The sequence below is a fragment of the Alligator mississippiensis genome, chromosome 2, assembly GCF_030867095.1.
Source record: "Alligator mississippiensis isolate rAllMis1 chromosome 2, rAllMis1, whole genome shotgun sequence".
Classification (NCBI taxonomy): Eukaryota; Metazoa; Chordata; order Crocodylia; family Alligatoridae; genus Alligator; species Alligator mississippiensis.
The window spans coordinates 192,745,868-192,758,461 of NC_081825.1; the positions used below are offsets into that span (position 1 = coordinate 192,745,868).

The 12,594-nt window shown below is 50.2% G+C and overlaps 1 long non-coding RNA gene across 2 annotated transcripts; it reads left to right on the top strand.

Moving 5' to 3' along the window:
• Nucleotides 1-11: 11 nt before the first annotated feature.
• LOC109280552 (uncharacterized) lies at nt 12-6,750 on the top strand. Of its 2 annotated transcripts, XR_002086926.2 has the most exons (9): nt 12-101; nt 398-535; nt 1,003-1,199; nt 1,827-1,966; nt 2,818-2,930; nt 3,274-3,455; nt 4,060-4,174; nt 4,596-4,730; nt 5,922-6,750. It is a non-coding gene; the product is annotated as an uncharacterized LOC109280552 (long non-coding RNA). The 2 variants fall into 2 exon arrangements; XR_009460012.1 differs by having other exon boundaries at nt 3,274-4,174.
• The last annotated feature ends 5,844 nt before the right edge of the window (nt 6,751-12,594 follow it).

Genomic DNA, 12,594 nt, shown 5'->3' on the forward strand with positions numbered 1-12,594 from the left:
TCTGTGAGAGGCTTCCTGTTGGAAGGCGTTTCCATTCTTGCTGGCTTCCATCTAGAGGCGGAGACCAGCAGCCTCCTTCGAAAGCCTCTGCCAGTGGACAGGTACTTGCTACTCCCTACCTCTTGTGTCTGGTGGCGCACACACATCCCACAGCCTGGCAAAGCCCATAGTATCAAGTCAGCTGCAGATCCTTTGGGATGTCTTGGTAAGAGTCGATGTCCTAGTGTGTTTTCATAGGAAATGCCAGGCTTGTGCCTAATGGCATGGGCAGAAGACATCACTGTGCCCCAACCCCATCCTAGACCAGGAGAGCCCTAGGCCTTTGCTTCAATGTCCTATTGCTTCATGACATCACAGGAGTATCCACAGCTCCTATGTAATTTGTGTTAAATTGCAGTGACACCTCTGGAGGGCCTTGAGTGGAGATGATTTCTTCATGTTCCACATACTACGCTTGTTCATGAGCAAGATTCAACATCCAGCTGGCACAGATGGGAGCTCAGCTGAGGACACCACGGCCCTCAGACCTCTAGCAGTAAGTGACAGCCCAGATCCAGCTCTGTCAGTTCCCCTTGAGTGCTATAATCCTGATACTCAAGAGCTTGAGGTAGGATGCCAGGCTGTGTGGCGATCTTTTCTCCCCTGCTCTCCTGTCCCCCTGGTCACCCCCGCTCTTCCATCAGCAGCAGAAACAGCAGCTTCATGCTACATAGCTGACTGACTCCATGAGACTTTGGAACTAGAAACTCCTGTAACCGTGAGGCTCTTTCTGCTTTGCAGCTCTCCATTCAGGCTGCTGGTGCCCCTGTACTTCCAAGGCAGAAATGCAGGGATGTGACTGGGAGTGCAAGGTTGTGACTAGGAAGGGAGCCAAGTGCTAAGGGAGCTGCTGCCAGAGCTGTTCTGTGCTCTCCTGGATGTGAGGAAGAGACCTTTAGACTTGGAGCTATGGATCTCCAGGTGTCTTCCACAGGCTGACTCTGGTCTTCTCTATCCCTTCAGGCAACATGTGCATGTTTGGAGATGCTTACCACCATCCACTCCAGCCCAGTGTTTAGGGAGCTGCTCCCAAAGATCCTCTGTGCTCTTCTGGAGCAAGTTGGCTGCACTGTGGGGCAGGACATGCCAATGCCCACAGGGAGCATCTGGCAGAGGAAACTGCTGAAGGGGCAGGTGTGAGCAGTGGGCAACCCTTGCAGGTAAGGAATAGGCTGGATCTGCTTTCACAGGTTTGGCCTCAGTTCAGGCTGTCTGCCTGCAGGGTGTTCTTGTCCTTGCCGAGGGCTGTGCTGAGCTGTCTTGGTCCTGACAGCTGAAAGAAGCAGGGGGTTGTCTGAGAAGAGGGGTTATTTGAAATGTTAAGTCTGGGAGGGCCTATTTGTTCCTCCAATCTGAGCTCCTCTGGGACAGGCCAGGCAGTTTCAGCCCAGGGGCTTCACAATCTCCATTAGTGACCAGTACACACTGGGCTCCCAGTGCTTGGGACCTGAGCATGTTACTTGTGCATGTTCCCATGCTCTACATGTGGCCTTTGTCCTTGTAGGGAGATAAAAAAGGCTGCCCAATTCTTTCTGTAGTGCATTGGCTTGGGAGAGCCTCCATGCATCCCATCTGGCTTCCAGCACTGATTTGTGCAAGGCCCTGCCCTCCCTGTCAGGGAATTGCAAGGCATGAGAGAGAATGGCAGCATCAGTCTGATCCGAGCTGCCTGCCTTGTGCAGCAAGTGGTCTGAGTAATGGACCTCCTGAGTAACAGGGAGTTTTGATTCTGCTCTGGCCGCAGCATCTCATTACAGTCTGTAAATCTGGGCCTTCTCTCCCCCCAGGCTTTCTATGTGGAGACCATGGCCTATGCCATATCTAAGAGCCTTGGGAAGAGAGTGACTGCAGCCCTCTGCAAAGAGGGAACTTGGCCACTCCCTGAGAGCCCCCAGATGCACCAGGAGGGCATGTGCCAGCTGGCCAGGTAAGAGGCAGGCTGGATTGCATCTGTGCTCTAGGCAGTAGAACGAGTGGTGGAGAGGGAACTTTCCGTGCTGAACCTGCGTGTGGTTGGAGATGTGGAGCTTGTGCTCCAAGAGATGAGAGCTGCCGCCTTGGAGCAACTGAGGGTTGGCAGTGCCCAGCCGGTCCCAGAACTAGTGGTTTTCTCTTGCAGGGCTCTGCTCCCATTGGGCATAATAATGCCCAAATTCATAGGGCAGGTCTTGCAGTGGGTCAGTTCCACAACTGAAAAGTTGCACATTACTGGTACGGCCTTCGTCAGCTAGGTAAGGCTCCATAGAGAATGAGCAGCTTGATGAAAAGGCAGCTGTTTGCTGTGCTCTTTCCCTGGGGAGTCCCTTAGTTCCCTTCCTAGGAAGGAGGATCACTGGAAGCAGTTGAGAGGTTTCTCTTCCATCCTTGCCCTTGCATCGCCACTTCTGCCGTATGAGAAGGAGAGGCAGACAAGGATTTCTTTACTTAACTGCCCCTGCTGAGCCCTCATCCTAGCCAGCAGCTCTGAGTTTGGTCCTGACTAGTGCATCTTCTATATCCACCCAGCATCCCAGGAAGACACTACTCTAAAGCAAGCAATGTCCCGATCTACTCACATCGGCATTATCACTCCCACTTAGTCTAAGCCCCTGTCTTCATGATTTGCCTGGCTCTAAGCAGACAAGCCTCCCCATGTCCAACAGGAGAGCACTGCATGCTGAGGCTCTTCCTCACGGTGTTCTGTGGGATTCTGCTCTGGCACGGGTTACTTTTCTGCTGCAGGGCTGGGCTGTTGGGAATGACTGTGCTGGATCTCACAGACACATTGATTTCTTTTAGCTTGTGACCCCATCATCGAAGAGCAGAAGCTCCTGAAGCCAGTGCTTCATCTACTTCAACAGTGACCAGGGACTTTAATAACCTGGTTCAGCAGATGGCAGCCAAAGGACTGGGTAATATAGTTTGTGGTGCCCCTGAGCAAGTGAGGCTGAAATCCTTCTGCACTCTAGAACGCAGCTTGACTGTAGAGACCAAACAATGAGGTAGGGCCGAAAGGGGGCACAAGAACCTGAAGTGTGTCCAGTTTTGCTGTCTCACCCCTTGTGGTGTCTCTGGAGACAGTTGGGTGTAACTAGTGTAATTTTGGTGCAGAAGTGGGTGCCTTGTGTCTCACAGGCATATGGGAATGTCGTCACGCGGGCTTGCTCAGATGAAGTCCCAAACGCTCTGAATGGGAAAGCCCAAAGGTGAGTAATGTGAGCACTGATCGATGTGTCATGTCTTCTGTTCATACAGCTGAAAAAACACCAGAACGTCATCCTGGAGACCTTGTTCCAGGCATCGTTTGTGCCTACCAATGCTCAGATCATGCGGGGAGGGCATGCACTCACTGGCTGCTGTCTTGAATCATCTAGGGACAGATGCGGGGCTCCCTGGTTTGGGATGTAGTCATGTACATCAGGACCTTCTTCAACCATGTGAGTGAGCAGCACTCCCCACCCCCATTCCAATGCTCCTCATTTGGGGCCATTTCAGAGGTAGGAGATGCACTTGCTGCCCCTTGTTCCAGTCCGAACTGGAAGATCTTAAGTTCTGTGGAAGAGATGAGTTTTCAGGAGGAAAAGCAAGTGAAGAGAACGGGATGACGGGAGGGACTCTCGGGAGACTGGGCGAGGCTGCAGCTGTGGTCACGGGGCTCGGTAGGGTTCTGGTGCTGTTCTCCGCTGTGTTGATTCTCCTGAGTCAGAAGCAGAGCTGGGCAGAGACAAGTGAGCACAGGGGCTGGGGGATTTGGTTTTGCTGGGATTCGGAATCGGAGCCCCCAGTGACAGCATGTTCAGGGAACGAGGCTTGCTGCTGCTCCCTGAGCTCCAGTGAGTGCACTGGCTCCTGGGCAGCCCACCTGGAACAGGAGCTGTCAGAGCCTACCTCCATGGCAGACCACCTGACAGGCTGGAAACCAAAGGCTCCTGTCAGGAGCTGTGCCAGGCCCATGAGAGAGAAGTTTGGTTGTGAGCACACTGGGGTTTTTCAGCCACAGGGCAATGACAATCTTCGCTCAATGGCTTTCACCCTGTTCAGTGCCCTGGCAGGTTGCATAAAGAGAAGATAGCACGCTTATTATAGGAGTCAAGTGAGGCAGAGCTTGGCAATGCTCCTGTTTCATCTGGAGGACCCCAACCCGCAGATGGCCATGGTAAGAACCAGTGACACTGATTTCCTCAGCCCCACCATGTCTCCACAGTCTAGCCCCAGGGGCACCCTGCCCTTTCTGCGTCCGGTGGTGACCATCCCTTTCCACTCAGGTGGCTTTATCCAGGCACCTCCTTGAGCTTAGGGCTGCCTCTCAGGTCTAGGGTAGGTTGCACATCTGCCCCCTGTGCATGTCAAAAATCTTCCTGCATGGCCTTACTGAGGGGGAGATGGGTGCTGTCTGTAGATGCCATATGAAAGGCAGAAGTCCTTTCTTTGCTCACAGTCACTCCTTTGTGCCTAGTGCCAGTCACCTCCTGGCCAGGCTGTCCTGTTCCTGGCCTGGGCTTAATCCTGGGTCAAGAGGCAATCCTTGGCCTCAGCTCAGCAGGGAATTCAGACCTGGTGTGACCATGTTTTTTCAGGAGTGCAGAACAACTTTGGGCCTCTGCTGCCCTTACCTGGGCTTAAGGAGGGTTCAGGCAGCCCTGGCCTTCCATATCCAGGGGTCAGAGCAGGTGAAATGAGAGCAGCTGCTGCGGGACATCTGCAGGCACTTGGTGAGTGAGTTCGTGAGTGGCAGGAGGTGACTGAGGGCAGGGCTCATTGTAGGATGGATGGAGGGAACTGGGGCACAGTGTAAATAGCTGCAAGGGTTGGGTCTAGGACCATGAGGCATGGGACAAGCCAAAATTGTTCCTTCTAGTCCCTTGGTGCTCCCATTTCCTCCTGATCAGTACCAGTATGTGGTGTGAGAGCACTTCTCACCAGAGGGAGCTCACATGTCCTTGGTTCCCTCCAAGCCAAAGAAAAACCTGCTGTCCTGGAGGGTCTCTGCCAGGCAGCCCAGAGGCATTACTTGAGCCTGTGGCCAGAGATCTGGGTAGCAGCCATCAAATTTATGGGTGAGAGAAGATGCCTGGTCCCTCTTCATTCTCCCCCTCCACCCCGCACCTCCCCCAAGAGTAATGGTAAAGCTGTTGCTGAGCAGGATCAGGCTGTTAATCAGCCTGTGCCTCAGGTTCCCCAGAAAGGATTTGGAAAGGATGATGATCCTGGTGTTGCAATGCTGGTGTTGAGAGGCATTCAACTGGACAGTATGGCTGGGGGTTCTGGCAGACAAGCCCTGTGCCATGATTCAGTAATCCTGAGTGGTGGAGACGTGTCAAGGATGTATGTGGTCACCCAGCACGGCTTACAATTGCTTAGCACCACTTCATGGGGAAGGCAGATGGAAAGGGTCACGGGCCTCCTGGGCCACTGAGTGCAGGGTCCTGGGAAAAGCCCTGTCAAAGAGATCCCTGCACAATCTTATTGAACCCATCTTGAAACTCCTTGGGGCTTCTCTTTCTTCTGGGAAGGAGGCTGCATCTCGCTGCATGTCCACCTGCTGCTGGAGTTCCTGCCACCCCAGTTTGTCAGGGAAGGCTGAGTCCCTGCTCAGCCTGCCCCTGTGCTCAGGGTGCGGAGAGGCTCCCGGTGCCCTTTACACCCCCCCGTCCAGCCCAGGGAGAGAGGCAGATTTCTGTGGTTTACCAGAGACATTGGGAGCAGCCTGTGTGTAGACTGCCCTTTTCTTCCTGACTCCCATCCCTTTACTCAGACCATGAGACCCAACAGTGAGCGTGTTGGCTACAACCCACCTGTGATGGCAAATACAGCACAGGGGAGTTGAAGACTTGCCTCTGGGCTGAGTTCTCCTTGTGCCTTGACCATGGGAAGCTGATCTGTTCTCCCTGTTGTGTGTTTAGGCATCATTATGGAGTATGCTACCCCAAGGAGTGCCGAACGGATAGATATTGCCCGCTTGCTGAGCTGTAAGTCAGAAATCCAGCCCCTGTACTTCCCTTCTGGAGCCCAGAAGAAGCTGAGAAGCTACAGGGACTGACCCCTCCTGCTTTGGAGCCCAGTGCATCTGCTCTGCCCTGAAAATAGCCTAAGAGAGCCTTGCCCCAAGCAGGCTGCTCACATTCCCCTGGTGCAGCAGGGAGAAGTTGAATGCATCTCCTGCCTGTCCTGCCCAGGCCCCTTCCCAGCCACAGCTGCCCAGGCTCTGGCCTCCCTTGGCTTCCTGGGGTCCCTCAGGCTGGGGAAAGTTGTAGCCAGTGCCACTGCCAATCCTCCCCTGGGCAGCTTGTCTGTAGGGTCCCTTCATCAGGTGCAAACCAACATAAACCAGGCCTGTTCCACACTAGGCCTGAGTGCCCAGTTGCATCCCCTTCCCAAGAGCTGCCATTGCCAAGGTTTCTGGTGAGAGGCAGGAGAATCTTGTCATTGGAAGCTTCCTCCATGGGCAGCAAAGCTGCTCAGTGCCCAGCAGAATCAGCATCTCCCCTCAGTTGGGAATGCAGGAAGTTCCCAAGGGAGCAGCCACAGCCATGTCTGTGTGGGAAAGTGTTTCTGAATGTGTTTGACAATAAATTATGTTCTGTGTTCTGATTGTTGTTGCTTCTCTTCTCCTGAACACGGCAGAGAGAGAGGAGGGTGAAGCATTGTAGCTTCGGGAGTGTGTGTCTGCTTGGTTTGGGCTTTATGGTCAGGTTTGGGTATCTTGCCTTTTGGTGGGGTTGTGTGGGCAGTGAACTGGGTACTGCTGCTGAGGGCATAGGTGTTACCACATGTTAACCAAGATGTGGGGCTCTGCCAGGCAGATAGGCTAGGTACAGGTGTTGGGGAGGTTAGGGGGAGGATAGATTGGGTTAAAAATGGCCACCTGATCTAACTGAACTTCTGTACAGTTCCCAGCACAGCCCTGGGGTTTGAAAAGCCCAGCCACTGGTCCCAGCCCTGGGGCTACTCTCTACCTAGCCCCCAACCCCTGAATGCCAGGTTATTTTTAGTCCCCTAACCCCTGCCCCCCATGCCACCACTCATGGACCATCCAGACACCCTAGACAATGGCAGTGGGGCACAGAGCCCAGGCTGCAGCAGCAGCCTGCCTCTGCACTACAGACAAATTTGGGGGGCATGTGCTCCTGGGCCTCTCCGAAAGTGTGCACAGTGGTGGGACACCCCTTCCCCTGGACAAGCTTCCCAGGCTCTGAGCATCCTACAACCTACCCTGCGGCCCCATTCACCCCAGCCCCTGCCAGTGTCCCTGGAAAATAAGCATCAGCAATTGTATTCTCTCTGAGGGGCTTTGAAACATGGGTAGGGCAGACATGAGCAGTTACAAGCTCAGGTGGGCAGGAAATGAGGTTTCTCTCTTACAAATAAAAAACATCTAAAAATGCTTCCTCTTCTGCATCAGGATGAAACTGTGACCTGAGGAAATGTAGCGCAATAGTCCTGTCACTGCAGGCTCCACCAGCTCCACCCTAGCCACAGATTTCCCTGGCTTGAATATATTCTCTGAAGCTGGTGCCTCTCTAGACAGGCTCCCTGACCCTGTGCCACACTTGGAGACAGACTCTGGGGTGCGATGCTATGCAATTACACATTAGAAGACAGCCTTTGCTCTGAAAAGCCTTTGTTTTCCATTGAGTATTTTGCCCATATTGAGGAAGGGAGGTTAGTCTTGGAGACGGAGCACAGGGCCCAGCAGTCAGAACTCCTGGGTGTTCTTGGTTCACAAGTTATTGGGCTTAGTATGGTTAATTACTGCATACTGGGTGACCTTTTCTGGCTTGTGCTAGGCAGGAGGCCAGAGCAGCTAATCACAATCAAGCCTTCTAGCCTTAAAGTCTATTAAAATCCTGCAGTTATCTGCAGAACACAGGATTTCTTGCCCTTTTCTTCTTTGGTGCCAAGTTCTAAGTGGTAGTCCACGTGAAAGCTGTGCATTAAATGTTACTTGTTCCATTATGAAGATTTCATTTTAAAAATCAGCCAAAATTCGATATCTTCCACGTGTCAGGTAGCCAGATTCTAGCCGTATTGGTCTAGAGGAAAAAACAATCGGGACTTGTGGTAGAGGTAATATCTTTTATTAGACCAACCAGAGTTTTGCAAAAGAAAAATGTCTTTAATTGCAAGCTTTATCAACTTGCAAGCTTTATTGAAGATATTGAATTTTAGCCAATTTTTTAAATGAAATCTTCATAATTTTACAAGGAGGAAGCAAGTTTGAGCACCTGAAACATGAGATCCTGCTCCTGCCTTTGCTCGAGGTAATTTACATCATCACAGAGCTCAGAGACACCTCACCACATAAGAAATGCCAGCCCAGGAGAGCACTCCATCTATTTACTCCTCTGTGAAATATGAAACACCATAACCAGAAGGAAATATGACTACATCCTGCTTACCACCAAATAACTTTGAGGTAAACGGACTATTCCAACTTTTCTCTGAGCCTAACCTGCCTCTAAAATGATCTGTTCCAAACGAGATATTACCACACCTTCAACTCTCCTATGAAATATGAACTTTCATTTCTACCCAGGAGAACTTGTACAATTTTTTCTCTGATGCCTGAAGAAGGGTGCTTGTGCCTGAAAGCTTGCAAATATATATATTTTTTTTTCCAAAAATCTAGTTGGTCTAATAAAAGATATCACCTCTACCAGGAGTCCTGATTGTTTTTTCCTCTAGACCGATACAGCTACAACCTGGATACCTGACAGTGTGAATTAGGCACAGTTTTAGAGAACCCCACTACTCACATATCTGCACTGTTAGACACCTAAATACTTTTGAACAGATCTGGCCTTGTCTACCTGAAGAGAAACCTATTGTGAGAGGACAGGAATGGGGGTAGAAATAAGCAAAGCCTTAGGTGGTATCCTTAAAGCAGGGGCAGGCAATTATTTCAGGCAGAGGGCCACTTACTGAGTTTTGGCAAGCCATCGAGGGCTGCATGACAGGCCAGCCAGGGGCAGATAAATATTAACTTCTTAAATTTTTTAGGGGCCCTGCAGACTGGATAAATGGCCTGGCAGGCCGCATCCAGCCTGCGGGCTGCAGTTTGCCCGCTCCTGCCTTAAAGCCTTTCAGATGATGACAGAATTACTGAGAACTAGTGCAATCACCTTCATCCATGTACTAATAAGGGTCAGGCCCAGTGACAAGCATAGGATAGTAACTAGCATTCTGAGGGGAAGAAAGATGGAAACAATTTTGCAGGCTTCAGCCAGGGAACACCTTAACAAAGGCCCTATCTGATATCATGCATTGTGAGTATATTTCCTCGTTGCTTTCGCTGCATCTTAGAGACACCTATGTTTGCAGGCCTCCTCCTTTCCATGGATCCACACCTTTTTTTCCCTTGGTGATACAAGAGCAATGTGCTCAAACCCAAATAACCTGGCGATCAGGACTGAGAGCTAGATCCAGACATTGTGCCTGGATTCTCTTCACACATGCAGTGGTGTTTATACTGGCAGGACCCTACTGACACAGAAGCAGCTGGGGGTTAGACATGAAATAGGAGGCAGGAACTGTTGTGTGTTAGTTCTGGCTCTGCCACAAACTCTCTGTGATATTAGGCGAGTCAAAAACCTCCTCTGAACTTCAGTTTCCTCGTCTGTAAAATGGGCTTACTGCTAATCGGCCACCATACAGGGGTTTATTTAGGCCAAATTGTTCCAAAGCACAAAGATTTGAAACAGGGCAAATAATTCTACACCAGCTGCATACACAGGGACTTTGCATTATTGTCAGAGTTTTCCTGAAAGCCTACTTTCTGGTCCCAGAGGAGAGCTCATGTTTCTGCCCCCCCTGGAGCTGAATAAGCCATGTCTTTTCCAGCCCAGCGAGGGAGACTCCCTTGGCCTAACAGTGCTAGCAAAGAGCTCCAGGGGAAGTGGTTCTTTGACAAGAAAATTCCTTCAAGGGTCATCTGTTGCTTCCCATAATCCTTGAGAGTCCCAAGGATTCACAGGACCCAAGTATGGAGTTTTTCCTTTGCTTGAAATGCATTTTCTCAAGTTAGCTGCATGGGGGCTTTCCTTGGTGCTGCTGAACATCCTGGGCTGCAGAATCAAGCCCAAGATGGATCCTGCCATTGGCTGAGAGACTGCTCATTGCTTTATGTCCTGGGTAGACGGGTTTGATCAGAAGCCCAGTAGGAATCTTCTCCAGTGGCTTCTGTGCATTTTGCACAAATTACAACAGCAAATTTCAGCATGACAGTTTGGGGCAAAATTAGAAACAGGAAACTGGAGTCCTGGCTCCTTAGGAAATCTTAGGATCTTGGCCCAGTAGAATTATGGAGAGACCCCAAGAGGGTGTTGGTTCCTGCTATAAAGCTGTCCTTTCCTGTAAGCACTCCAAAACAATCTCCTGCCTGCCCATGTTCTGGGATGAGAACCACACACTGCCCCCTTGCTAATGTCATTGCCCCATATGCAGAAAAACAGCAACCCCTGGGCTCTGAGAACTACAGCTGCTTTACTTGGGTTACATTTCAGGTCTGCCATCCCAAATGCAGAGGCAGACAGAGCTAAGAGTGACCTAAAAGCTAGGGACAGACATTCAAAAAACCTGAGCCTGAATTGATTCAATCTTGACAGGTTAGTCTAACCTGACTAGACTGAATCAGTTTGTAACTGTACAGACATCCCCTTCCAACTGAGAAAGTGCAGACACATGCCTTCAGTGGCTCAGGCTAGAAGCCGGAGAGTGCTAGAGCAGCCCTTCCTTCCCTTCCACGGTGCTGAGCTGAGGGGTGTAGCCAGGCTAAGGTAGGATGCTCTGATTAGGAAGGGGTTATCCCCCCCGACCCCCACTTCTAACCAGCCTGGCAGAGAATTGATAACATAGTGTTGATCACCCCTAACTCAGAGTTTATTAGCCCATTAAGAAAACAACAGAAAGACATTACCAGCTACCTGTTAATTCTGCCTTTGTCCTGTCTGCCACAGCACAGACCATAGCCAGCATGTGGTCTGCTAGCTAATGCTGAGAGGTGTCTGTGTAAGGCAGAGGGGACGGGGGATCCCTGTGTAGCAGGAAGTGGTGAGGGGACAGTGAGGGGGGGAGAGCAGGGGGAAGCCAGGCAGACAGTCTCTGTGGGAGCTGCAGACAGGAAGCAGAGGGGAGGGGCCACCCCTGCTGTGGAGCAGAAAGCCCTGCACAGCCCAGAAAGCCTGCCAGGATGCTGGGGGAGTCTGGTTTAACTTAAACCAGCAAGGGGTCTGGGACAGACATTGTATAAACCGGTTTGACCCAAATCAGTTAAGTCTGATACTACATTCAACCAGGTTTATCTCAAACTGGTTTCAGCCACTTTCAGACTGGTTTATGTGCACTGAACATCTGTTCTGTTACAGGTTTAAACCAGTTTCTGATCACTTAAACTGATGTAGGTGCAATGTCTGTCCCTAGCCTTAATCCAGACTGAGTCCAGTCGAGGGCTCTGTTGAGAAGCTCTGGGATCAGGTTTTTCTGACAGTTCCTCTAAGGGATGCAAAACACTCTGTAGAGTGTCACTTCAAGCTGGGATCAGGACTGCCCAGCTCCCATCAGCTCACCCAGCTTCTGCACGGATTACCAGAACCTAGCAAACATTTAAAAACATTTTCAAACTTTTGAAATGTTTCGACTGCCCTCGTTTTGTTTTGAGGCAGTTTCAAAGCCCTTTGTTTCATTTTGATTTTGCTGTTATCAGCTTGAAACGAGTTGAAATGAAACAGCTGGCAAAATTTCGCACAGCCCTAATGTTAATATTTTATTCTTGGTATATGAATTGGTTAAGGAGGTTCAAGTTGGAGCAGGTTCACATTTATGTGGGAAATAAGATTTCTCAGCTCTATATACAATGAAGCTATACCAGATCTTTTTGCAAAAAATAATCAAACTGTTCTGTTCATGTATTAGAAGAGTGGATTCTTAATAGCAATAAAAAATAGAAGTTTTAAGGGAGGTTAGTATGGTCTCGTAGTCTATTTCAAATCACCAAGGTACATATGGAATCAAGGGTGTAGGTTGCAGCCATGTTGACCTAAGGACATTGGCAGACAAGGTTCTTTGGGTGAGTCTGATATCTTTTAGTAGACCAACTTCAATAGTTAGAAAAAAAATTTTAAGCAAGCTTTCAGGTTTAAAAACCCTTCATTAGACTGAGGAAGCATCTGCAGTTGGTGCGTGATCTTCCTGGATGGAATGAAAAGTAAAGAAGCCAGACACTGGGCTGGTGTGCCATAATTGTATGGAATCAAGTCAATTATGCCATCTTGTTCTTATCCTCCATTACCTACTATTATTTGTTACACAAGGTTTTCTCCTTACTGAAACAGGGAACCCTCGCCTTGTCACTAGGGAAAGTCTGCAGGGCAAACAAAACCCGCAGGGTTTTTGTGGCTTGAAGGGATAAGAGGTCAGGAAAAGAAAATCCAGCTCAAAGGACAGACAAAAATGCCACTAGGGAGAAGCCCTGTGTAGCAGGCAGCAAATGGAAGAAAGGCAAAGTACCTGCAGCCTCCGGTAGCTCTGCATAGGTGGGTTGGAAGCAAGCAGAGACTGCAGCAAAAGAGAGACAGCTGG